Consider the following 23,921-nt stretch of genomic DNA (forward strand, 5'->3'; position numbering starts at 1 on the left):
TAAACTTGGTACAGGTGATGTCCTGTAAGCACCACTTGCTAGGCGTAGTCCAAGGTTATGTACTGGATCAAGTCGTCGAATGTAAGAATGTCTGGCTGAGCCATAAACTACGCAGCCGTAATCTAGAAGGCTACGCACAAAAGACCGGTAAATACGTAAAAGATGTTCGGTCAGAACCCCAGTGCTTATGGGACAACACTTTAAGGATATTCAGCGCTTTATTTGTCTTAATCTTTAGTGTGTTTATGTGGGTCAGGAAATTCAGTTTGGTGTCAAAGGTTACTCCTAAAAATTTGTAATGTTGTTTGACCGGTAGCGTGGCGTCATTTAACTTCAGGACTGGGTCGCAGTATAGCCCACGTTTCTGAGAAAATAAAACAGTAACTGTTTTCTGGGTGGAGAAGCAGAAGCCATTCTTGTTAGCCCATTGTGCAAGTTTATTTATTGTGATCTGAAGCTGCCTTTCACAAGTTGATAAATTTGAGGCACGGCAAGCCACTTGCAGGTCATCGACGTATATAGAGTGCATAACAGACGACGGTATAACCTTATTAACCGAGTTCATTTTTACAATGAAAAGTGTTGTGCTGAGAACACAGCCTTGTGGAACACCATTTTTCTGTGCAAATGTACGAGAAAGTACTGTGCCGAGACGAACCTGAAATGTTCTATTAGACATGAAATCAGCTAGGCAATTAAGCATTTTACCACGGATGCCAAGGTCAGCTAGGTCTCTTAAAATTCCATATCTCCACGTGGTATCATAGGCTTTTTTCTAAATCAAAGAAAACTGCCAGACAATGTTGCTTGTGTAAAAATGCATATCGAATTTCATGCTCCAGTCAGACAAGATGGTCAGTGGTTGAACAACCCTTCTTATAAACGCACTGGTTAGGGTCTATTAAGTTTCTTGATTCTAAAATGAACGAGAGCCTTATATTAATAATGCTTTCATATGATTTTGCCAGACAGCTGGTCAGGGCAATGGGTCTGTAGCTACTTGCGGATGTTAGAGATTTACCAGCTTTGAGAAATGGGACTTTCTCATTTTCCATTCTTCTGGCATTCTCCCAGATTAAATTGAAAAATTCAAGGAGAGCCCCAACAGATGCTTGGGATAGATGTGCCAGCATGGAGTAGTGAATACGGTCGTGACCTACCGCTGTTTTTTTTTTTTTTTGCCAGCTGAAAGGACTATGTTTAATTCCTGCTGTGTAAGGGGGGCATTGTACAATTCATTTGTCGCGCCAGTAGTGGGCAGCTTCTGTTTTTCAGCAGACTGTTTGTACTTTAAAAATTCTTTTGAATATTTACCCGAGCTGGAAACATTGTGGAAGTGTTCACCAAGTATGTCAGAATGTTCTTGTAGTGTTCATTGTGTACCTGGACTTGTAAGGAGCGGTATTTATACGACGAGTAATCTCCCCCATACTCCCTCACCTTTTCCCACATTTGTTTAGAGGTGACAGAGCTGTTTATCGAAGATATGTATTTCCTCCATGATGATTTTTCCGCCTGCCTTCGTATAAATCGTGCTTTGGATTTGGCCTGTTTGAAATGTAGGAGGTTTGTATAGGTCGGGTATCTTCGCAAGATTCCCCAGGCCCGATTTTGTTGTTTTTTTTTGCTTCTGTGCACTCTGGTGTCCACCAGGGGTTAAGTTTTTTTGCGTACAAGGCTGGATGTTTGGGGAATGGCCTTTTCTGCCACTGAAATTAAAACCGCAGTGAACCTTTCATTGATTTCATTAACGCTTAGCTCACTTGAAAACACTTGTTCGAGCTTTGAATTTTCTGTAAAGAGTGTCCAGTCAGCAAGGTGTATTTTCCAGCGACGCGGTTTACAATTTATAATGGGTGGTGATGATGTGAGTTTGATGATAGCAGGGAAATGGTCACTGCCATACGAGGTATTCAGTACTTCCCATTTAAAATCGGTAAAAACAGACGGTGAGCAAAAGGCTAAATCGAGGCAGCTAAAACTGCGGGAGCTTGGTGAAAAATATGTTGGCGCACCTGTGTTCAAAAGCCAAATGTTATTAGTTAAAACGAAATCTTCGATAAGTTGTCCTCTTTAATCATTTTTATCGCTGCCCCAAAGGGTACAGTGCGCATTAAAATCACCTACTAAAACAAAAGGCTCCGGCAACTGGTCTGTTAAATTTTCCAGGTCTCGAGTTGTGAAATGGGTATGTGGTGGAATATACAGTGAACAAATGGTGACAGTTTTATAGGATAAAACGGTGACTGCTACAGCCTCGTACGGGGTATTTAATAAAACGTTTCGCGTAGGGATGCCGCTTTGCACAACAATAGCGACTCCCCGAGATAGACGGCTGGAGTGTTCGCGGTCCTTTCGTATGACAGTAAAACCTTTAAGGAAATGCCTATATTTAGGGCCTAGATTTGTTTCCTGTAAGCAGAATGCTAGAGGTGAGAGGTTGTTTATTAAGTCTTTAATGTCACCTAAATTGTTGATCAGGCCTCTACAATTCCAATGTATGATAAAAGCCATACTGATGGTATTGAAAATATTAACTGATGTATATGGATTCAAAAGTTGTAGGTGACGTGTTAAAAGGGATGTGCTATTTGCGAGAGCGGTAACCACTCAGGTTACCGGTCCCTTTCTCGGCGCAGTTACAAGAAGTTTTTCCTTCTTGGTACGCTCCAGAGAGCCCGGATCTTTTGGCGTCAATGACGCCGGGGTTTTCGCGTCGACCTCAATCGCTTTCTCCGAGGCGCTGGATGATCGAGAGCCAGGCGCCAAAACGCGCGTCTCGGGTCTTGGGGTTCTGTTCAACTTTGGGCCCTGCGACACAGCGTTCTGCCGGCCCGTATTCGATGATGATGGAGCAGCACTGGCTGCTACCACGAAGGGGGCGGATGGAGTCTCTGCAGGAGTACCGCGCGCGGACCCTGTAGACTCCTGAAACCGGTGTGGTGCTGCCCCCTGCCGCGCCGCACTGGCATAGCTAAGTTGAGGTAAGTGCCCTAGCCTTTTCCTCGCTTCATAGAAATCATCGCAATCACTGTAAAAGAAGAAATCTCATTCTTTTTCTTTTTTCCAGCAAGGGCAGCTCCGTGAGTAAGCTGGATGTTCTCCCTTGCAATTGACACAAAGTGCTGGAGCATTGCAATTGTCAGAAGGATGGTCGTTGGCACTACACTTCGCGCATTTTTCTTTACCTCTGCATGACTGTGATGCATGACCGAACCTCTGGCACTTGAAGCACCGCCTCGGGTTCGGTATGTATGGTCGGACGTTGATTTTCAAGTATCCTGCGTCGAGTGAAGTGGGCACAGTACTGGTTCCAAATGTTAGTATTAGGTGTTTCGTGGGGATCTGTTGGTCGTTTCGCCGAAGTGTAATTTGCTATACTTTAATTACATTTTGCTCTTGGAAACCTTCAAGCAGGTCTTCATCACCGAGATTCAGGAAATCTTCTTTTGATATTACTCCTCTGCTTGTATTTAGGGAGCGATGTGGGGAGATTGTTACATTAATGTCACCGATACTGGTGAGTTGGGCGAGCTTTTCAACTTGGTCTTTTTTTTTTTTAGTTCGAGGAGGAGGTCTCCGCTAGCCATCTTTGTGGCTCTGTAGTCAGGTCCAATCGTGTTTACGAGGCATTTCGATACAAGGAAGGGTGAGAGTTTTCTTACGCTTGTGTTGCCTTCACTATAAAGGACATGGTACTTTGGGAACGTGTCTAGGTCGGTTTGGAGGGTAAATTGGAAGATTGCATCGGTGCGACCTTTTTTCCGAGCCCAACAAGGGTACGCTACAGGTTACGAGAAACCTGCAGACGCCAGCTATGCGCCGCCACTATAACCTAATGTACATACCCAAGACTGGATACATTACACACGGTTAACCCTTGCCGCCCAGAAATTCGGAAGTAAGAAGAAGAGAAAAGAAGACAGGAAAGATTTAAAGCGAGAGAGAAAGACGAAGATTTGAGAGGGGGACAGGAAAAGGCGACTACCGATTTCCCCCGGGTGGGTCAGTCCGGGGGTGCCGTCTACGTGAAGCAGAGGCCAAAGAGGTGTGTTGCCTCCGCCAAGGGGCCATAAAGGTCCAAACACCCGGCATCGGCTCAACCCCCAGGATCCCCCTTTCCCCGGACACAGCTAAGCCGCGCACGGTTAGACGCGGCTTGGTCCAATCGTCATGTGCGCGGGTCCGTGGTGTCGCAACACACGAAACGCCTGCTTACGCAGACGCCCCTGCGGGGCCTTCAAATATCTTATGCTTTTTTTTCGTGCAGGAAAAATGGGAGCTTTCTTTTACCATTGTTGCATTACTGATGGGCTGTTCAACCTTGCTCACAATTGACCATTTCCAAAAATATTTCTGCGCATGCGCCAAGCCGGCGCGGTGCAAGTCCCCCTTGCAATCGTTATCGTAACTAAACTTGGCTGGAAAACAACGCGGCTACTCCGGAAGGTGTTGCTACAGAAATCGTGGTGGTTGCACTTGTGATTTTTTTTTCTTTTCGAGTATGCCGATTAATTGTGTCGCGGTCGATTTCAAGAACTAGTGCTAAAGAACTACTACTACTACACTACTACTACTACAAGAACTAAAGAAGTGTTATGTAAAACAGTATTCAATGATCTGAGTATAAACTTTTTGGCCTTTAACTATTTCTAAAAGTATCTAAACATTGTTGTTTGGCTGTGTATAACATATCCTGTTAAGCATAAACTGTACCCGTCAGTATACATGGGTTCCGCTCGAAAAAGAGCTCCAGTCGTGAATCCCCGCACATTAAACGTACTGCAGTCAGAGAAGAGCAGCATAGTACTTCCTATTTAACACATATAAGTTTATTTCATTCAACACACTGCAACCTCACCTAAATGATTGTAATCGTGCTTCACTGGAATAACCCTTCTGGGAGAGACGCGTGCAATGGAAGCCTGGCATGACTACTGCCGTTTTAACCCACTCACAGAAGCAGTTATTGATGTAATGTGCACGATTTAAAAGAATGGGAGACGTTCAATTGCTTTTTCTTCAGGCTTCTCCGGAAGATAGGATTGTGGCGGCCGAAACCATTTTGAATGAGATAAACAGCGTTACAGAAGCCTATGTCAAGTTAATGAAATAAGCCCTGAACTTTTTCAACAAGCTTAACGCGCTTTTTCAGAGCAATGAAAACCTCATCGCCGAACTTCAGAGAGAAAGCCAGCGCCTTCTGCGGTGCTTAATGCAGAATATCATTTCACCCTTCTTTCCTAAAGCAAGAAAACATGAACCCAATGGGTCCAAGGTGTCTGTTCCCGCTGGAAGACGTCTATCTCGGCTCTGAATGCAATGAAGCGCTGGAAAAATGCAAAAGCGATGGAATGCAGCCTGAGGTTCACAACCTGAGGGTTCGCTGTCTCTCCTTTTACCAGACCGGAGCAGTTGAAATTAAGAAGAGACTTCCAGTATCCGGCCCGTTTTATCATGAGGTGCAATTGCGTTGCACCAAAAACTGCTATTCGTGCAGATGCCAGAAGACAGCTCTCAGCCCTCCCGACACTTCAAGTGCGCTATCCGCACTTCCTACCGACAGCAAGAGAAGTTTAGCAGGAGTGGAGAATGCTTCCCTTGTAGTTCACCATGGTCGGAAAGTCGTCCCTAGAAGCGAAGTCAACCGCATATTTCTGGGCAGACAACGGGGAACATCAGAGATAACAGGGAATTTCAAAACATCGCCACCCTAGCCCAGCCCATATTTGCGTTGCCACATTCCAACGCCGCTGCAGAGAGAATTTTTTCAAGCCTCAGCGACGTGAAAACCAAAAAGCGGAATAGGCTGGGCACCGAAGACCTTAAAGGGATACGGACACGAAAATGCTGAAAATGAATCAGTCCTCCGTGTGTGATTATATCGAAAAGAAGTAGTCACTTAGCTCATTTTTGAGCCGATGGCTTTATGTTTCGCGTTGTTGTGAGCGCGCGTCTCGCCGCCCGACCCGCGGGAGTTGCAAGGCGTGACGTCACGACCCACTCGTCGGATAGCCAGCCGGCCAGCCGCGGTCATTCGAAGCGCGCCGACGCCGCCATCGCGAGCATGGATTCCAGTTCTGGTGCCTCTACGAGCGATGAGAACACGTCTGAAGACGAGGACCATTCCAACTTGGCAATAAATATTACCGCTTACGGTTACGAGCATTCCGCGTCAAGCGACGAAGAGCAGGCGGCCGTGGAAGTGCGGGTCAGGCTTTCGCGAACCGTAGCGCGAAGATTTCGCTTTGCACCAGACACTTGTGCAAGAATTGCTTGTCATTTCCTCTGTAAACTTGCTTCTTCAAGAGCGCACTCAGACGAGGCAGCTGCGGGGTACTTCAGCGCTGCGTGCCACGGCAGCCGCATTTCGATGGGGGCGAAATGTGAAAACACCCGTGTACTTAGATTTAGGTGCACGTTAAAGAACCCCAGGTGGGGGGGTTCTTTAACGTGACCCCAGGTGGTCACGTTAAAGAACGAGACCCCAGGTGGTCCAAACTTCCAGAGTCCCCCACTACGGCGTGCCTCATAATCAGATCATGGTTTTGGCACGTAAAACCCCATAATCTAATTTTTTTCAGCACTGCGTGGATGACGGAATAGTAGTTTCAGCCGACAGATGGCAGCACCTGTCTGTCGTTCTGTTTTCAGTTATTTGTACATGAGGAATGTTGATACAAAATGGAGGAAGCTGACCAGAAAACTGTCAATAAAATATTTGGACTGCAGTAGGGGTGCAAACCAGGAAACAGCGGTTAAGAAAAAGGTTAAGGAAACAGAGAGGGGTCTGTGGAAAACAGGGATGCAGACGAAATCAGCACTGGGAACATACAGAACTTTCAAGCAAGAAATTGCCAAAGAAAATATCTATGATAATTCTAGGGGAAGCTCTTTGTTGTTTGAAGCCAGGACGGGAGTATTGCGGACTAAGATGTACCGGGTCAAGTATGTATAGACACGTTGTGCTGTGCGTGTGGAGAAGAGGAAACGGCTGAACACCTCATACTTTTCTGTAAAGGGCTTAACCCTACAGTGCAAGGCAACGGGGCTTATTTTTTCAAAGCATTGGGGTTTAGGGACAGTGAAGGCAAAATAGACTTTAAGGTGGGGGTTTCACTCCGGCGGCACGAGCCCCCCGTTTTCAGTACTTTTGGAGTAACCGTGGCTGCTCTTCTACTTAGGATATAAAGTTGTGCTATATACTATAAAAAGCCTAATTCTTGTAGATTCCAACTATATGTGTGTGGCCAAGATATAATGGTCGCTACCAAAGTCTACCCCGAGGTTCGTCCACTTAACCGCTGCGATGCTCCTGACAAAGGTGAGATCCGGTGTCGTGTCACGGCTCGACGAGGTCCCGCATCTGGTGGGGAATGCCGGGTCCGTGACTAGCATCAAGTTTAGGTTTAGAGCCTCACGCCAAAGGTCCTCGCCCTTGTTAGTGTTGTATGGGTACGACATTTACCCATACAACATGATCGGCTTCAGGGCTGGACTATCGACGCAGGACGCGATGAAGCTCATCAAGCATCACATTATTGACTCTAATACGCGGGACACGAGAGCCATACTAGGTCTAGATCTGGAAAAGGCCTTTGACAACATTCTTCACTCATTCGTTTTAGACACAATCTCGAGCCTTAACCTGGGGAAGCACTTCCATTCCTACACGAAATCTTTTCTGTCAGACAGAGAAGCCACCCTAAAGATCGGGGACCTGACTTCAGACATGATCAAGCTGGGGTCTAAGGGGACGCCACAAGGGGCAGTCATATCCCCAACCCTCTTTAACCTCGCCATGATTGGTCTATCCAGGAAACTCTCTGCTATCGACGGTATCAGTCATACCATATACGCAGACGACGTTACCATCTGGTGTACGGGAGGTAGTGATGGACAGGTAGAGACGGCCCTGCAAGAGGCGATTGATGCTACCGAGAGATACCTCGAGTCCACGGGCCTTCGGTGCTCACCTCACAAGTCGGAACTGCTACTATATCGACCCAAGCGCAGAGGCCCCAAACCAAAGGGATGGAAGCCACTCGCCGAATGCGACATCAAACTACGGACAAACGACGGAGGCTATATTCCGAGGGTGGATGCCATCCGGATTCTCGGCATGATGGTCGAGTCGAGTGGCTCTAACAACCAGACAGTGCTGCGTCTCACTAAGACGGACAATGCCATCAGATTAATAAGAAGAGTGGCCAACCGGCAGCAAGGCCTGGGAGAAGACAACCTCGTGAGATTGGTGCATGCGTTCGTAATGTGTCATTTCACTTACGTCGCGGCCATGCACAACTGGCAAAGATCGGAGCGGGATAAGCTGAACGCATTAATCAGGAAGGCAATCAAGAGAGCCCTCGGCCTCCCCATATACACACACACGGAAAGCTTACTTCAACTCGGCATGCATAACACGCTCGAGGAATTGGCGGAAGCGCACTCGTTCGTTTTAGACACAATCTCGAGCCTTAACCTGGGGAAGCACTTCCATTCCTACACGAAATCTTTTCTGTCAGACAGAGAAGCCACCCTAAAGATCGGGGCTATCTACCACACAAGCTGGAAGACACATCCTGCAGGAGCTGGGCGTTCCCTCCACAGTAGTCAAAACAAGGTTCTGCAGCATCCCTCGAGAGCAGCGGGACCGCGTCACTGTCGCCCCAATCCCACGAAACGTCCATCCGGAACACAACGTGGGAAGACGTCGGGCGCGCGCGAAGGCCCTCCTGGAAAAGGCTCGGGAACGGGCTTCGGAGAACAGTTTTGTAGACGCAGCTCGCTACGCCGACGGACAGGCCTTCGCTGCGGTTAGCGTAGACCATGAAAGTAAAGTAACGAACGCAATCTTGATTCGGACGACGTCCTCTGAGACCGCAGAGCAGGCTGCAATAGCGATGGCCTTATTGGACGACAAGAGGACATCAATCTACAGTGACTCGAGATCAGCCGTTCGGGCATTTGCCAAAGGAACCATATCCGAGCTGGCCCTAGGGATACTAGGAAGCAAGCAGATCAAGCCACACACAGTGATCTGGTTTCCAGCCCACATGGGACAGATCGAGGGTGCCCCGCCCAACCTCAATGAGTCGGCACACAATGCTGCGCGAGGAATTATCAACCGCGTAGCTACGAGTACCACCGGGCAGCATGACGTTGGGGGTACTGACTATCGGGACTCTCCTCTCTCGTACAACGAAATTACTAAGCATTTTTACTTGGCTCGTAGGATCTACCCCCTCCCGCATTGTAAACTCAATAGACCTCAGGCTTTAACACTAAGGCTTCTACAGACGGGGGCATACCCAAACCCCCTACTTCTTCACAAAATGTACCCCGAAATTCAGACAACAAACACATGTGCACTATGCAATGACTTAGCGAGCTTACCTCACATGCTCTGGCGGTGTCCCGCGTTACGCGGCGATGAAAGCAACAGTTCTTCACGTTGGGATGCGGTTCTACGCAGCCCCAACCTCGAAGAACAGTTATGGGCTGTCCAACGGGCCCGCGACGCGGCGGAGAGGCTCGGCCTTTCTGTCCCGACGTGGGAGCGGCCCGCTGCGCGCTAGCACGCGCCCTAAAGGACACTAATAAAGTTATTCATCCATCCATCCATCCAACTATATATAATATAAGGAAATTGATTAATGTGATTTAGAAATAAATGTTCAAGAACAAGCATGAGATACATGGTTTTTGCGAACTGTGTCTCAGTTGTGACCATATTTAGAAGAAACTACCGCACCTACTGCATTGCGGCTTGCTCTGTAGCTTTAGGACATATTTATCTAGTTCCTAGACGTAGAAAAATAATTTTGAATTTTTACTTTTTAGATAATTGGCTTTTGAAGATTGCCAAATATCGCGATCTTCTGTTGTTAACAGCCCGGCAACTACATGCTCAAGGAAGCTAAATTTTGGATAAAGTAGAGTTCAAGGAATTTCCATTTAGGACGCAAAATTTCATTCATGTACCTTTATTAGTTTTAAACCGGAGCTTCGTAACTTCAGTACCTTCCCGCAAAAATGAGCAAAAATAAAACGAGAATTCTAAATATTGCTTAATTTCGGCCGCAATATTAGGAGAATTAAGTTACATGAATGAAATTTTGCGTCCTAAATGTAAATTACTTGAACTCTACTTTATCCAAAATTTAGCTTCCTTGAGCATGTAGTTGCCGGGCTGTTTACAAGAGAAGATCGCGATATTTGGCAATTTTCAAAAGCAAATTATCCAAAAAGTAAGAATTCAAAATTATTTTTCTACGTCTAGGAACTAGATAAATATGTCCTAAAGCAACAGAGCAAGCCACAATGCTGTAGGTGCGGTAGTTTCTTCTAAATATGGTCACAAGTGAGACACAGTTCGCAAAAACCATGTATCTCGTGCTTGTTCTTGAACATTTATTTCTGAATCACATCAATCAATTTCTTTATATTATATAAAGTTGGAATCTACAAGAATTAAGCTTTGTATGGTTTATACGACACCTTCATATCCTAAGTAGAAGAGCCACTACGGTTGCTCCAAAAACACGGAAGACGGGGGGCTCGTGCCGCCGGAGTGGGACCGCCACCTTAAGCGGGTAGAAATAACCAAACAGAAGTTATCTGATTGGTGGATAAAATCAAGACAGGGGCGAAATTTCACCCACCACAAAGTACAAAATATGTTCATAGTCATGGCTAGGTGGCGTATGCCACCGCCCGATTTAAAGGGTTCAGCCTCATCCATCCATCTGCCCAGTTTTTTTCTGTGAAGCAGAGCTGTGTGTGTGTCTGATCTTGTGAGTCGCGCTCGCTAGCCTTGTATTGTTTTACTATGCTTTGCCAACATTTTTAAAGACATTACTGCCTTGTGCCCAGCCTCGGGCATCTCGCCCCAGCCTCGCCCTCACACTGCTCAAGAAGGCTGCAAGTGAACAAAAACAGTACCGACATCTTTTCGCCTCCTCTTTTCCAACGCCCCGCTGATCATTTCTGCCTTGCGTTTTCGTGAGAAGACCGATGGCACAGCGTCAGGCTTTAAACATTGCCTTTTGAGCGGCATGCCAGGGCTTTTCAGCACAGCCGGGCTGGTCACATAATCATCGTCGACGAAGTGGTCCGCGCAAATGAAATCATTTTTAGAGGTCTCCAGGCTGTGCGTGATGACTAACAGGCAGGTATCCAAGTTTACGCACGTTCTCGTCTCTGGGAAACGTGTGCGACGGCGTGTCACGACCGACGATGCTGGTATAACAGCAATGCATAGAGAACGGAATTCAACAAGAGGGGACACTCCCATAGGGCCCAGCGGCCGAATTGACTGCAGCGTGCCAAGCGGTCGGTGTCGATCACTTGCATCACTTCCGGTTTCGGTTTTGGGCGCGCGTATTTTGAACGCAAGCTAGCACGCCGGCTGCGCACCCCCCCCCCCCCCCCCCTTTTTCCTTTTTTTTTTTGCTCTTCGTGCAGAATCGGTTTATTATTTAGTAAAAATGATTGCGAACGATCTCAAAGTCCCATCGAATCTGTGCCACGTGCAATTTCACAAAGTAGACGCAAGACCTTTTGTGCAATGAGGAAATATTTATTTTGCTCTATATAAAAGCTCGTTCCGCGCTTTTTGTGCGTTCATCCAACGTTGTGACACCAGCAGGTAAGGCAGTAGTTCCTGTATGAAGCTCCACCGGACGGTACCAGCTGAAAAAAAAGTAAATTACAAGCATGTTACATTTGCATTACAGTCATTTTGGTATTTAGACATCGGAATACTGCGAGGCGAAACGTGCGAAAGCGGTGAATGGGCGGCATTACAAACAAAAGCAATTCGCTTTTACATACATGGCGTAGAAAATACCCGACTCATCCCAAACATATATCAAAACATCTGATTTCCAAGCGTTCCCCAATTTCCGGGCATTATTTCCTGCACTTAGGCAGCACAAACACACGAGCGACTTCGCGTTTCCAAAACTTGGCCTCGGGCGACGCGACGTTACGCTACATACATAGAGACGGACGCAACAGGCACTCAAGACAAATGCGTGGGCGCAATGCCTTTTTTCAGTCCTTTAGAAGACGTAATTTTCGAATTACAAGTTTCTGATATGTTCGTCGCTCGCGCGTTCTGCCGGCGCCAGCAGAACACCCCATGTTATCACTCTTGGCAATCGGCCATCGCGTTTTCAACAGGCGTGAGTACCGAAAGAAGGTATATGTTGTTGCGGAGCCACAAAAAACGTCACAGACTTGTCCCTCTAAGATTCATTACACGCCAAACTTTATCACCACGGCCGAGCTGCTTATCGCTAACTGCGTCACAGCGCGCTGTGCGGCCAGCGTGCCTCAAAAGTACCCCAGAAAGTAACGAAATTACTTTTCAGTAATGTCTGGCGTCAGAGAAAGCGGCACAAACTTCTCCTAGCAAGATGAACTAGACTACACACCACGGCTGAGTTCTCGCTAACTGCGACACGGCGCCCTGTGCGGCTCAAAAACCGAAATAAATTACAATAGTCCCATAGGAAGCGTCGGAAACATGTCTCAGCACGATTCATTAACTCAAATTAACTGCGCCAGGATGGCCGAGCTGTTTTTCGCTAACTGCGTCTTAAGTCTCGGTCCCGTGCCGTAAGCCTAATTGCGTCGTAGACTGTGAAACAAGATTTCTCACCTTGCCGTAGTCCAATAGTGCAGTGGTGTCTTGTCCCAGTGCAGAAGGAACGCAAGAATACGCCGAGAGCCCAATAAAACAGGTTACACTTAAAAAAGAAAAAAAGAAGGAGACAGACGGGTCGCCGCGCGCGCAGCCATCCTCGCTGGCTTCGGGGGAGTGTCTGACGGATGACGCATGTATCTGGCGCGTCACTGACCTGTGGCTAGGTAAGGCAATCAAAATAAGTCGCAAAGCTTAAGTTCATTTATACGCAAAACGTTTTAGTTTTCGCGGCAACGAATTAAAAAAAATAAATCAATGCCTGTTAACTTAAGTTCACTTTCTTTTTTTTTTTTTCGATGCTCGCGGCAGCTAACGTTCGGTGTCAAAAGTATAGCGTGACGTAGAGTGACGCGTTTCCTGTTGCCAGTTTTTGCCGAGTGTCCCCTCTTGTTGAATTTCTTTCTCTATGAGCAATGTCTGGGCATTTCCTTCCGCCGCGACGAACGCTTCAATACCGAGCGACGATCGCGGGAAGCCTCACGTAAGACGCATCACCTGCGTGGAGCGCCGACGGGGATAGTAGACACTTTTAGTTGGGCGTACGTAACGAGCCTACGTACGCAGGACGATACGTTGCGTACGGTGCAAGCGAAGCGCGCAACAACACTTTTAGTTTACCGGAATTCAACAAGAGGGGACACTCCCATAGGGCCCAGCGGCCGAATTGACTGCAGCGTGCCAAGCGGTCGGTGTCGATCACTTACATCACTTCCGGTTTCGGGCGCGCGTATTTTGAACGCAAGCTAGCACGCTGGCTGCGACCCCCCCCCCCTCCTTTTATTTTTATTTATTTTTTTCTTGCTCTGCGTGCAGAATCGGTTTACTATTTAGTAAAAATGATGGCGAACAATCTCGTAAAGTCCCATCGAATCTGTGCCACGTGCAATTTCACAAAGTAGACGCAAGACCTTTTGTGCAATGAGGAAATATTTATTTTGCTCTATATAAAAGCTCGTTCCGCGCTTTTTGTGCGTTCATCGAACGTTGTGACACCAGCAGGTAAGGCAGTAGTTCCTGTACGAAGCTCCACCGGACGGCACCAGCTGAAAAAAAAAAAAGTAAATTACAAGCATGTTACATTTGCAAGCACGTAACAGCATGTTACAAGCATGAGTCATTTTGGTATTTAGATATAGGAATACTGCGTGTAGAGGCGAAACGTGCAAAAGCGGTGAATGGGCGGCATGGCATTACAAACAAAAGCAATTCGCTTTTGCATACATGGCGTAAAAAATACCAGACTCATCCCAAACATATATGAAAACATCTGATTTCCAAGCGTTCCCCCCTTTCCGGGCATTATTTCCTGCACTTTGGCTCCACAAATACACGGGCGACTTCGCGTTTTCACAACTTGGCCTCAGGTTATGCGACGGTACGTGACATACACAGAGACGGACGCAACAGGCACTCAAGACAAATGCGCGGGTGCAAAGCCTGTTTTCAGTCCTTTAGAAGACGGAATTTTCGAATTACAAGTGTGATATGTTCCTCGGCGTTATCTTTCGCGCGTTCTGCCGGCGCCAGCAGCACACTCCCATGTTATCACTCTTGGCAATCGCCCATAGCGTTTTCAACAGGCGTGAGTACCGAAAGAAGGTATATGTTGTTGCGGGGCCACAAAAAAACGTCACAAACTTGACCCTCTATAAGATTCATTACACGCCAAACTAACTTTATCACCACGGCCGAGCTGCTTATCGCTAACTGCGTCACAGCGCGCTGTGCGGCCAGCGTGCCTCAAAAGTACCCCAGAAAGTAACGAAATTACTCTTCAGTAATGTCTGGCGTCAGAGAAAGCGGCACAAACTTCTCCTAGTAAGATGCACTACACTGCGCACTACGACCGAGTTGGTTCTCGCTAACTGCGTCACAGCACGCTGCGCGGCCAGTGTGCCTCAACAGAACCGAAATAAGTTACAATAATCCCCTAGGAAGCTTCGGAAACATGTCCCAGCACGATTCATTAACTCAAATTAACTGCGCCAGGACGGCCGAGTTGTTTTTCGCTAACTGCGTCTTAAGTCTCGGTCCCGTGCCGTAAGCCTAAATGCGTCGTAGACTGTGAAAGCAAATTTCTCACCTTGCCGTAATCCAATAGTGCAGTGGCGTCTTTTCCCAGTGCAAAAGGAACGTAAGCATACGCCGGGAGCCCACGAAACCAGGCTACTTTACAAAAAAAGGGGACAGACGGGTCGCCGCGGGCGAGCGCTCAAACGCGCGTGCGGCCGCACTCGCTGGCTTCGGGGGACTGTCTCAGGCCCCGGAAACTCGCGAGTTCACCAAATGGCCACAGAGGGCGAAAAAATCGCTGCTAACAAAACAAGCATAGTACATCCCCTCGAAAATATGCCTAAGTGAGTTCAGTAGCTCCCGCTAGAGGCGCCGTAATAAGCGTAATTTTAACCTACAAACTTTCTCCCGCACTCATCGAAGCGTTTTTATTACTTGACATAGAGTACAAAATTATTATTCTTGATTAGAGATTGTACTGTTGAGTACCAACTTTGTTTCTTTTTTGCCATTATAAACGCAAAATAACGTTCATCATCACCGATCTCCCACGTGACCTCGGGCCTGGATTTAAAATTTTTACCGGTATTCTTCGCGAACACGGCAAGCACGGATTCATTGGTTCGTACATTTATACTGGTTGTTTATTTTGTGCTAAAACCAGTTTATCGCGCTCCGACACCTCGCGTTATTTAACTTGGGGTGAAGTGACGGGTTTGCGAGAAATGTAAGCCCGAAAGCTAGGTTTCGGTCGTGAGCCATGCGGAACGTGTCTGCATCGAAACGGGAGCCGGATTCTGCTGCGACTGAGGACGGCAATACCGGTAAGTCGTTTAACATCGCTGCTTCTTGAATCGCTATTTAATATTCGTCTCGTTAACTTACAGGCGGAGACAAGTTAACGAACTAGATCCTGCATTACATATGGGCAGTCAGGACCCTCTGTTGCTGTTTCCGAAATAATGTTTAGTTTCGCGGCCGTCGTTATGCAAACTTAATGACGAAAAAAAGACAGCGATATCGGAACGCCCGTCACATTTTTCATCTCGTTGTATCCGTGGCCGTGGACGACTGAGTAGTCTTATCAATATATATATATATATATATATATATATATATATATATATATATATTATTTTTTTCGATTCCGCCGGCAACTTCTTTCGTCCGCAAAGCCGGATAACCCTTTGGTAAATTGAAGTGAAAGTACTGAATTTAATGTATTAAAGAGTTGCACGCATGATCATTTACCCATATTTCGTACTTGTCGGTTCCAAGTGTTCTTGCTGTTCCGTTTGATTTACCTTGGGGCATTTATTTTTGCAGTAATGAAGGGGTGCATCACGTTTGTGCAGAAAAAGAATGCAGCAGTTCTAATAGCTTCATGTTTGTCTTGCATTTGCTTGTGGAACCAGCAGCGTGATAACTTGTGGTGTATAAATGAGCGCACAAATGCTCTCATTTGTGATCCTCATAATGCTTCAGCTGTTGACACGCATTGTAGTTAGGCAGGTAGCAATATTCATTTAATTAACATGTTGCTTAAGCACCCTAGAACAAAGTGTACAGTCCCATGCGTTCTGCAGTCTAAAACCATTACAATATATATGTCACACCTTCGTGCATTTCATATTGCAAAATTGTGCTTTTTCAATTTCTGATGCAATCAAAATTTCTGTTCCAGACATGCAGTAAAGAGTATGGCACCAGTGTAAAGCAGCACTCCTTACACCAAAGACAAGCTACTTCCTGCTACAACAAGGCCATTGTGTGGACTTTGGCTGTTACTACAAGGTAAACAACAACAAGTTCAGAAATAAATATGCTTGATATATACTGTATTGGCTCCCTAGTCTTGAGATACATGTCATTTGTTTGTAGCAGATATGAATGTCTTTCCACAGTTACAGTTCAGCATAATTGGTTCAAACATAAAAGAAAGCCCTACATGAGTTTGGCTAATCTGTGCTGTTTCTCATGTGTTACTGTTCTGCCCCAACAGGATCTGCACCAAGCACACCATGGTCCTCATCACAGGAGCCCCCATCTAGCCTGACAGGAAGGGGCTGGAGCCGAATTGACAAGGATTTTACACCACAAACAAAGAAGCGGATGCAGCGTATTTGGATGAGATATCAAGTCTACGGAGGACTGTCAAAACTGAAAAGAGCCTCAGCCATCATTCCACCAGCACGGATATTAGCCGAGTCATCCAGGTACCGCAACAAAGACTTTCTAGAAATTCTTCATGTTGAGATGCACCTGCAACCATTGAACAAGCATGGACGACGCTGGCCAAAAGAGTTCCATCAGTTTGGCCTTCCTTAGTCAGCTTCCTGGTCATGTCAAATTCTATTTGTGCCGAGTATACATTTTTTTCTATAAATGCAAGCTTTTTCATTCCCCACTCTTGCTAGGGATAATTCTTCTTCCTCATCCAAACATGAAGGTCAACCGATTCCGTGCTCATACTTAATACCATTCACTGTCTAGTAGCATACCATATCTGTAGCAATATTTCTTAGTGTATGCTGCTATGTGCAATTCCTCTCCAGAAATAGCCGATGCAGCAACGGCATGCGTCTTGCATAAACCATTGCACCGTGTGCTGTGTAGCATTTGACTTTTCTTAATGTTTTTGGCTTTCAGTGCTTGCAGAGCCGAGTGGCTTCTTTCATGAACGCAAGCTTTCTGATTGCCATATTTAATTCCTAGTCTCATTCAGCATTGCTCTTCTTGCTCAATAGCCTGGGTGTAGCCCTGCTGTTCTAGCCTTGCCTCGGTGTAGCCTTGCCTTGTTCGATAACCTTCAGTGTACCTTGTGCTACACTGGAGTGATTGATTACAGAGTCTGGTTTCGCGGCTGTCCCACTTGGTCGTGGTCGCCGTGTTACGTTTCTCGGATGTGGGGACCTGGTAAGTTGCATTGGGAAGCAGTCTCTCGAGGTAAGCACCTGCTCCTGCAGTCCGCACAGCAATATAGACTCCCAATTTACATGCACCGTGATTGGTGCTCCCCGTTCTGTCCTTTCCTGCTCTAGTCATGTGCAAATTCTGCTTGTGGCCTTCGTCAGCTGCAATTTGGCATGAACATAAACCAGCATACGTGCTTACATGATCTCAGGTGTATGAAGTTGATAGCCACCTAAGTGGAATGGCCTGCAAAAGTGGCTGCCGAAGGTGATGCCCACGAAACCGACTTGTCCATACTGAGACAAATTGGGGCACCAAGTGTGAGCCATACATTAGTGGCCCTCCAAAGAAAAGAAACGTGGAGGTTGGAAAGGAGTTAATGCTAAAATGCTGGGTAGTCTATGTTGCTGTGTTGACTGGGGAAGTAGATGCCTGCATCACCTGATTGCTTCGCAATGCAAGTTGCTAATATTCAATGGTGACTGTCGGTGCAAATAGGTGGGACACGCTGCCCAATCTGTTTGCGCTGCTTGTTGTCGCTCATTACCAGACCACCCTGTGTGTTTGAGGCAAGCGCTATGCATGTAGTCGGTCAGCTGAATGTGCCGTAAGTGACCCATGTACGTGAATGCTCGCTGTTGTCATATGGATCTTCACCAATGTATAATGTATTGTGTGGACCTTATGCGGTCATTGATTGCAGTCTCATTTCACTGTTATCTGACTTGGTTATGGTTGCCATGTTACGTTTCTCGGACGTGGCGGCCTGGTTAGCTGCATTGGGAAGCAGTCTCTCGTGGTAAGCATTCGCTCCTGCAGTCCGCACAATGACATAGACTCCCAATTTACATGCTTCGTGATTGGTGCTCCCCGTTCTGCTGCAGCCATGGGCAAATTATGCATGTGGCCTTCCTCGGCCACGCTTTGGCGTGACCATCACTTAGAAGAGTATAGATGTAGGCCAGTTGGTGATTCATGATTTGGGAAGTTACCGCAAATAACACACGAGACAAAGAAAGAGACAACACGAAGCGGTACTGACTGCTGTTTATTTAATGAAGCGAACGCCAAGCTTATATAGATCAGACACACGTGTGCACCCAAAAAGCAACGAGAAAACCAATAATAACACAGAGCGACCTTCAAGAGGGTGCGATACAAATGCTAAGATACACGCTGATAGACTACTGAGGCACCTTACACGTGTGTATCACGTGGAAAGAAACAAAAGTTCTTTCTGGGTAACAGCAGATTATCGGCAGAAAAAATGGCCAGCTGAAAAGAGAGGTTGTAGAGGCAATAGCCATGCGACACTTTAAGGATGATGATTGCGTTATTTTTCAGTCAGTTGCTGTTACCCAGAAGGAACTTGTTTATTTTTCTACTGTGATACACACGTGTTAGGTGCCTCGGTAGTCTCCAAGTGTTTATCTTAGCATTTGTATCGCAACCCTGTTGAATGTCGCTCCGTGTTATTATTGGATTTCTCGTTGCTTTTCGGGTGCACACGTGTGTCTGATCTATAAGTCGGCGTTCGTTTCATTAAATAAATAGTTGTCAGCACAGCTTCGTGTTATCTCTTTCTTCGTCGCGTGTGTTTTTGAGGCAATACTAGGCCAGCATACATGCTTACATGGTCCGATGTGTGTGAAGTTGAAAGGCCCGCAAAAAGGCTGCCGAAGGTGATGCCCGCGAAACCGACGATGTCCATATTGAAAGATAGAGGGGCACCAAGGTGTGACCTACACATTCGCGGCCCCCGAAATAACAAAAAAAAAAAAGAAACGTGCAGGTTCGAACGGAGGTAACGTTAAATTGCCGGGTAGTCCATGTCACTGTGTTGGCTGCGGCAGCAGATGCCTGCGTCACCCGATTGCTTCGCAATGCAAGCTGCTCATGTTTAACGGCGACTGTCGGTGCAAACAGGTGGGACACTGTCCAATCTGCTTGCACTGCTGGTTGTCGCTCGTTACCACACCGCCATGTGCGACGACGAAAGTGAGCCGTTTACGAGCTCGCGTTAATGATTCCAGCGTATCTCGACATGCAATTTTTATTTCTGCTCTTGTACGAGAAGGTGCACTGCTTGTCTTCTGCCAATAAAGTCGCACGTTCCGTTCACTCACTTGTGGCTTGTTTTTATGGGCGTCAGTAGAGGCTCTTTGGTCTCCTGGCAATTAAAACGCGAAAACTACGCGGCAGCCAAGGCAATGAGGCGTGCCGCAACGCCATCCGGGCGAGCGCGGCGCGTACCAGCGTACGCGACCGGTAAGAAGCGGCCATATTGAATTTTGCTCAAAAAAAAGTACATTTCCGCTTCCTGTTTGAGCAGCGCCATCTGTCTTATGCCTAAGTAAGTTCCATGCGCTGCCGCTTCTTATTTTCGTACCACTGTGGAAGCTACAGTTTCCCTTCTCTAAAGTTGGTTCTTTATTCTATGACTGTCTGGCGGATGACGCATGTATCTGGCGCGTCATTGACCTGTGGCTAGGTAAGGCTAGGAAAATAAGTCGCAAAGCTTAAGTTCATTTATACGCAAAACGTTTTAGTTTTCGCGGCAAAGAATTTTAAAAATAAATCAATGCCTGTTAACTTAAGTTCACTTTATTTTTTTTCGATGCTCGCGGCAGCTAACGTTCGGTGTCAAAAGTATAGCGTGACGTATGGTGACGTGTTTCCTGTTGCCAGTTTTTGCCGAGTGTCCCCTCTTGTTGAATTTCTTTCTCTATGGTTTACCGTATCGACCATGTCGGGATGCGTTTCGTTCAACTAGACGTATCATACGTGAAATGAAACAGCTTTTGAGTGCTTCTTAGCGCCATCGTGCGGTGGCGGCCGCGATAATGGCCACTAGCATCCAAGTCAAGCCGAATCGTTGGATCAACGTTTTTGCGGTGTTAGCGTCATTCTGCGTGGTTTCGCGAAGTCGCCTTTTGCGTGCGCGTACGCTTTTACCGTCTGTTTGGTCGCGCTGTGTTCTTTTAGACTGACTGTGTTGAACCCTTCACTGTAGCCTTGCCGTGCTGAGCCCTGCGGTGTGTGTGCACGCTTAGTGTGTGGTGTGGTTTTCTTCGTACTTGCCGTGAGTGTACCGCCTTTGTTCAGCTCGGCGTGCGCGCTTAAGGATGCCACCCTCAGGCGTTTTATCAAATGCGCGCTTGCTGTCGGTCCTGACTTGGGCCGAAATTGATGACCTCCTGTTGTCCCATAAAGAGCGGCGGCTGCTAAGACATGAGTATACCTTGGATGAGCTTGAAGACGAAATGAGGCGAAGCAGGGAGGCCGAATTGGTGAGGTACCGTTCTCAACATGGACTTCTTGACATCGACGGCATGGACTCTTCAACGTTCAAACTCATGTTCCGGTTCCACAAAAATGACTTTGACGATCTCTGTAGTGCCCTGCTAGTGCCGCAAGAGATCACAACTGCACAAAACGTGAGGTTGTGTGGCCGAGAGGCTCTGTGCGTGTTGCTGCGGAGGCTGGCGTATCCCAACAGGTGGTGTGACTTGGAGGGGATTTTTGGGCGACACTCCTCTGTCATGTCAAGTGCTACGTCGCGACTCATGAGCCATATCCTGAGCACCTTCGGACACCTGCTGACAGACGTGAACCACGAGTGGATGTCGCTTGCTTCACTGAAGGAATTCGCCGGCGTAAGTCATTGCTAACATACTACACACCTACCTGACCCAACTATATTGAGTTCTATTTAGTTCTTTTGTGTATTAAGCAAAACCGCTGCTAGTTTCATTTTTCTCTTTCGGAAGGGAGGCGTTACGTGATGCCGTGTTCTTGAGTGTGCAGGGAGGGTCACAGAACACAAGCGTATCTCGAATTCCCGGCATTTTAGCGGTTATGAGAAGGCAAAACAGGAATTCTGGTGAAGCCATGTTGTCACCTCCGCCATTTAACGCAACCCCTGCTCTTGAACACCAAGAAACACACATATTGATTTTAAGGAGCTATGCCAACTGTTATTGCTCTACTTGGCCTTCTAGTTGTAATGGTTAGGCTGCTATTTCAGTGCGGGATAAAAAAAAAACAAAAAACATCACGCAATACTATTTAAGCTGCACTTTGATTTAGCGCATGGACTGGTATAGGTATTCCCATTGTATCACATTTGTAACGTAACACAGCACGGCATACAAAGTTAACCTGATCTTGCAAATTTGTTGTACTGTGGTGGTGGTGCTGTGGTATTTAATGTATGCCGCCACCCCCACCTCCCACACACACTGCTTTGCATGACATCCAAGGCTTTATCTCTAAGCATTATCCAGTGCTGTTTACAAATGTGCACAGATGACCATTTTATAGACATTTTAATATCGCAGTATGTACGTGACAATGATTTGAAAATACATGCATCGTCATGCTTTGCTGCAGGCTGTTGAAGACAAGGGCTCTCCCCTGCCCAATTGCTGGGCCTTCATCGATGGGACAGCCCGTCCTATTTGCCGGCCAAAAAGAAATCAGAAGCTGTACTTCTCTGGCCACAAGAGGATGCACATGGTAAAATACCAGTCGATGATGTGCCCCAATGGCATTGTGTGCCAGCTTGATGGACACTATCCAGGGAGCTGGCATGATGCAAGTGAGTTCTGCCGTTCACCCACAACGAACACTTCACTGCCTAAGCAACCATGATTGTACAATAAGAGGAAGCACAGACGTATTCAACAATTTCTTTGTCATGAAGCCAACCAGTGACGATGGCAGGTTTGCCGTTCGTGAAAAGGAATTCCCATGTATGTGCATGACGATACGGTATGCATTGTCACAGAGCTATTGCTGTGACACATGAGCAATGACTGCAGTCATATATGTGACTACATAGCAGCTTAGTCACATGTCACTCCTGCACTGTTCATTAACAAGCAGTCATGCAGGGGCCATCAGGCAACAGTTTACCAGCCATATCACTAAAGTATTGACCTTGACCAGTGCTGCAAGGCAGGACGTCATTTGCCAGTGTATCTCATTTCTTTAGTTGCTAAGTGCTTTTTTTATCACGTCGAGAGTAGCCAAGCAGAAAAAACAATGGTCACGTTTGCCTGCTCAGTGTGGCATTGTAGAAGGAATGATTTTTCAAAATGTCATGATATTTATGAACCCGGTCTGCTTGCAGAATAGCATAGCTTGTTCTACTTTATTCATAAATTTAACACTTATATCAGCATTATTGGTTGGGGATAGTGTGGTAGCAATAGAAAGACCATATGCACAGACGGTATGTATTGAAAATTTGCAATATGGTGTGGATTAACAGTGTTCAAATTATTTGCTTCACATCATTACAAAGCGACAATGTGCAAGCATGAAAGCCAGGGTCATTAAATTTGCTGTAATCATAGAAGTACAGTGTGTACTAGATATTGACCCAGGTCGTAGAGTTGCATGTTAAAGTGGTTCATGTAACAATAGTTAATAATAGGAATTCTATTTGCTATTTCCATTCCCACACTAACGAGGGAGAAAGGCAGCAGTATCTTGAAACGTTTTGATGACATGTCCACTGTTCAATGAAAAAGCGTACATACTGGTCATTACAAACAACGTCTAGTGAACAGTTGTTGCATGCAGACATCACAAAATCATAACATTTGAAAATTACATGAACTACACGTTGCATTTTCTTGTGGCTGATTCTTTATCCAGGAATATTCCGAGAAAGCGGAGTGTACAGCAAGCTGGAGAAGCTCACCAGAAATGAAGAATTCGTGGTGTACGGCGACCCTGCGTACCTCCGCCCACTTCTAATGAAGCCATATGGTGGCTCGTGTTTGTCACCTGCCCAGCAGGCGTTCAACTGTGGCATGAGCGCTGTTCGTCAGGCTGTGGAATGGGGATTTGGTAAAGTCGTCGCCGAATTTGCATTCTTGGACTTCAAAAAAAAAACCAGAAGCTTCTGTGGCAGCAATGTATAAAGTTGCCACAATATTGTCTAACTGTCACACAACCATTTATGGCAGTCAAGTCTCCAGCTATTTCAGCCTCCAACCGCCTAAGCTGCATGAATATTTGAAGCCAAGGTTTGCTTAAATATCTGTCGTGTTTTTTATGAGTGGTATCCTCAGGCATGCCTTACACTAGATGACGTTGAATAACACATCTCGACGTAGTTGTTTGCATGTCACCAAGAAAAAGCGGCAAATCGACGCACAATAAAGGGATTGTAAAGTCATGTAATCAGTTGACAGGAATGGCTCAAATAACGTTCCAAATTGTCCCACTGGTAGCGCAAGTTGTGTCCTGCATTTACCTTAATTTCTTGATT

The 23,921-nt window shown here is 46.5% G+C and overlaps 1 pseudogene; it reads left to right on the top strand.

Moving 5' to 3' along the window:
- The first annotated feature begins 20,604 nt into the window (after nucleotides 1-20,604).
- LOC125944891 (uncharacterized) lies at nucleotides 20,605-23,732 on the top strand (annotated as a pseudogene).
- Nucleotides 23,733-23,921: the final 189 nt, after the last annotated feature.

This window comes from Dermacentor silvarum, chromosome 4 (genome assembly GCF_013339745.2).
Source record: "Dermacentor silvarum isolate Dsil-2018 chromosome 4, BIME_Dsil_1.4, whole genome shotgun sequence".
In the NCBI taxonomy this organism is placed as follows: Eukaryota; Metazoa; Arthropoda; class Arachnida; order Ixodida; family Ixodidae; genus Dermacentor; species Dermacentor silvarum.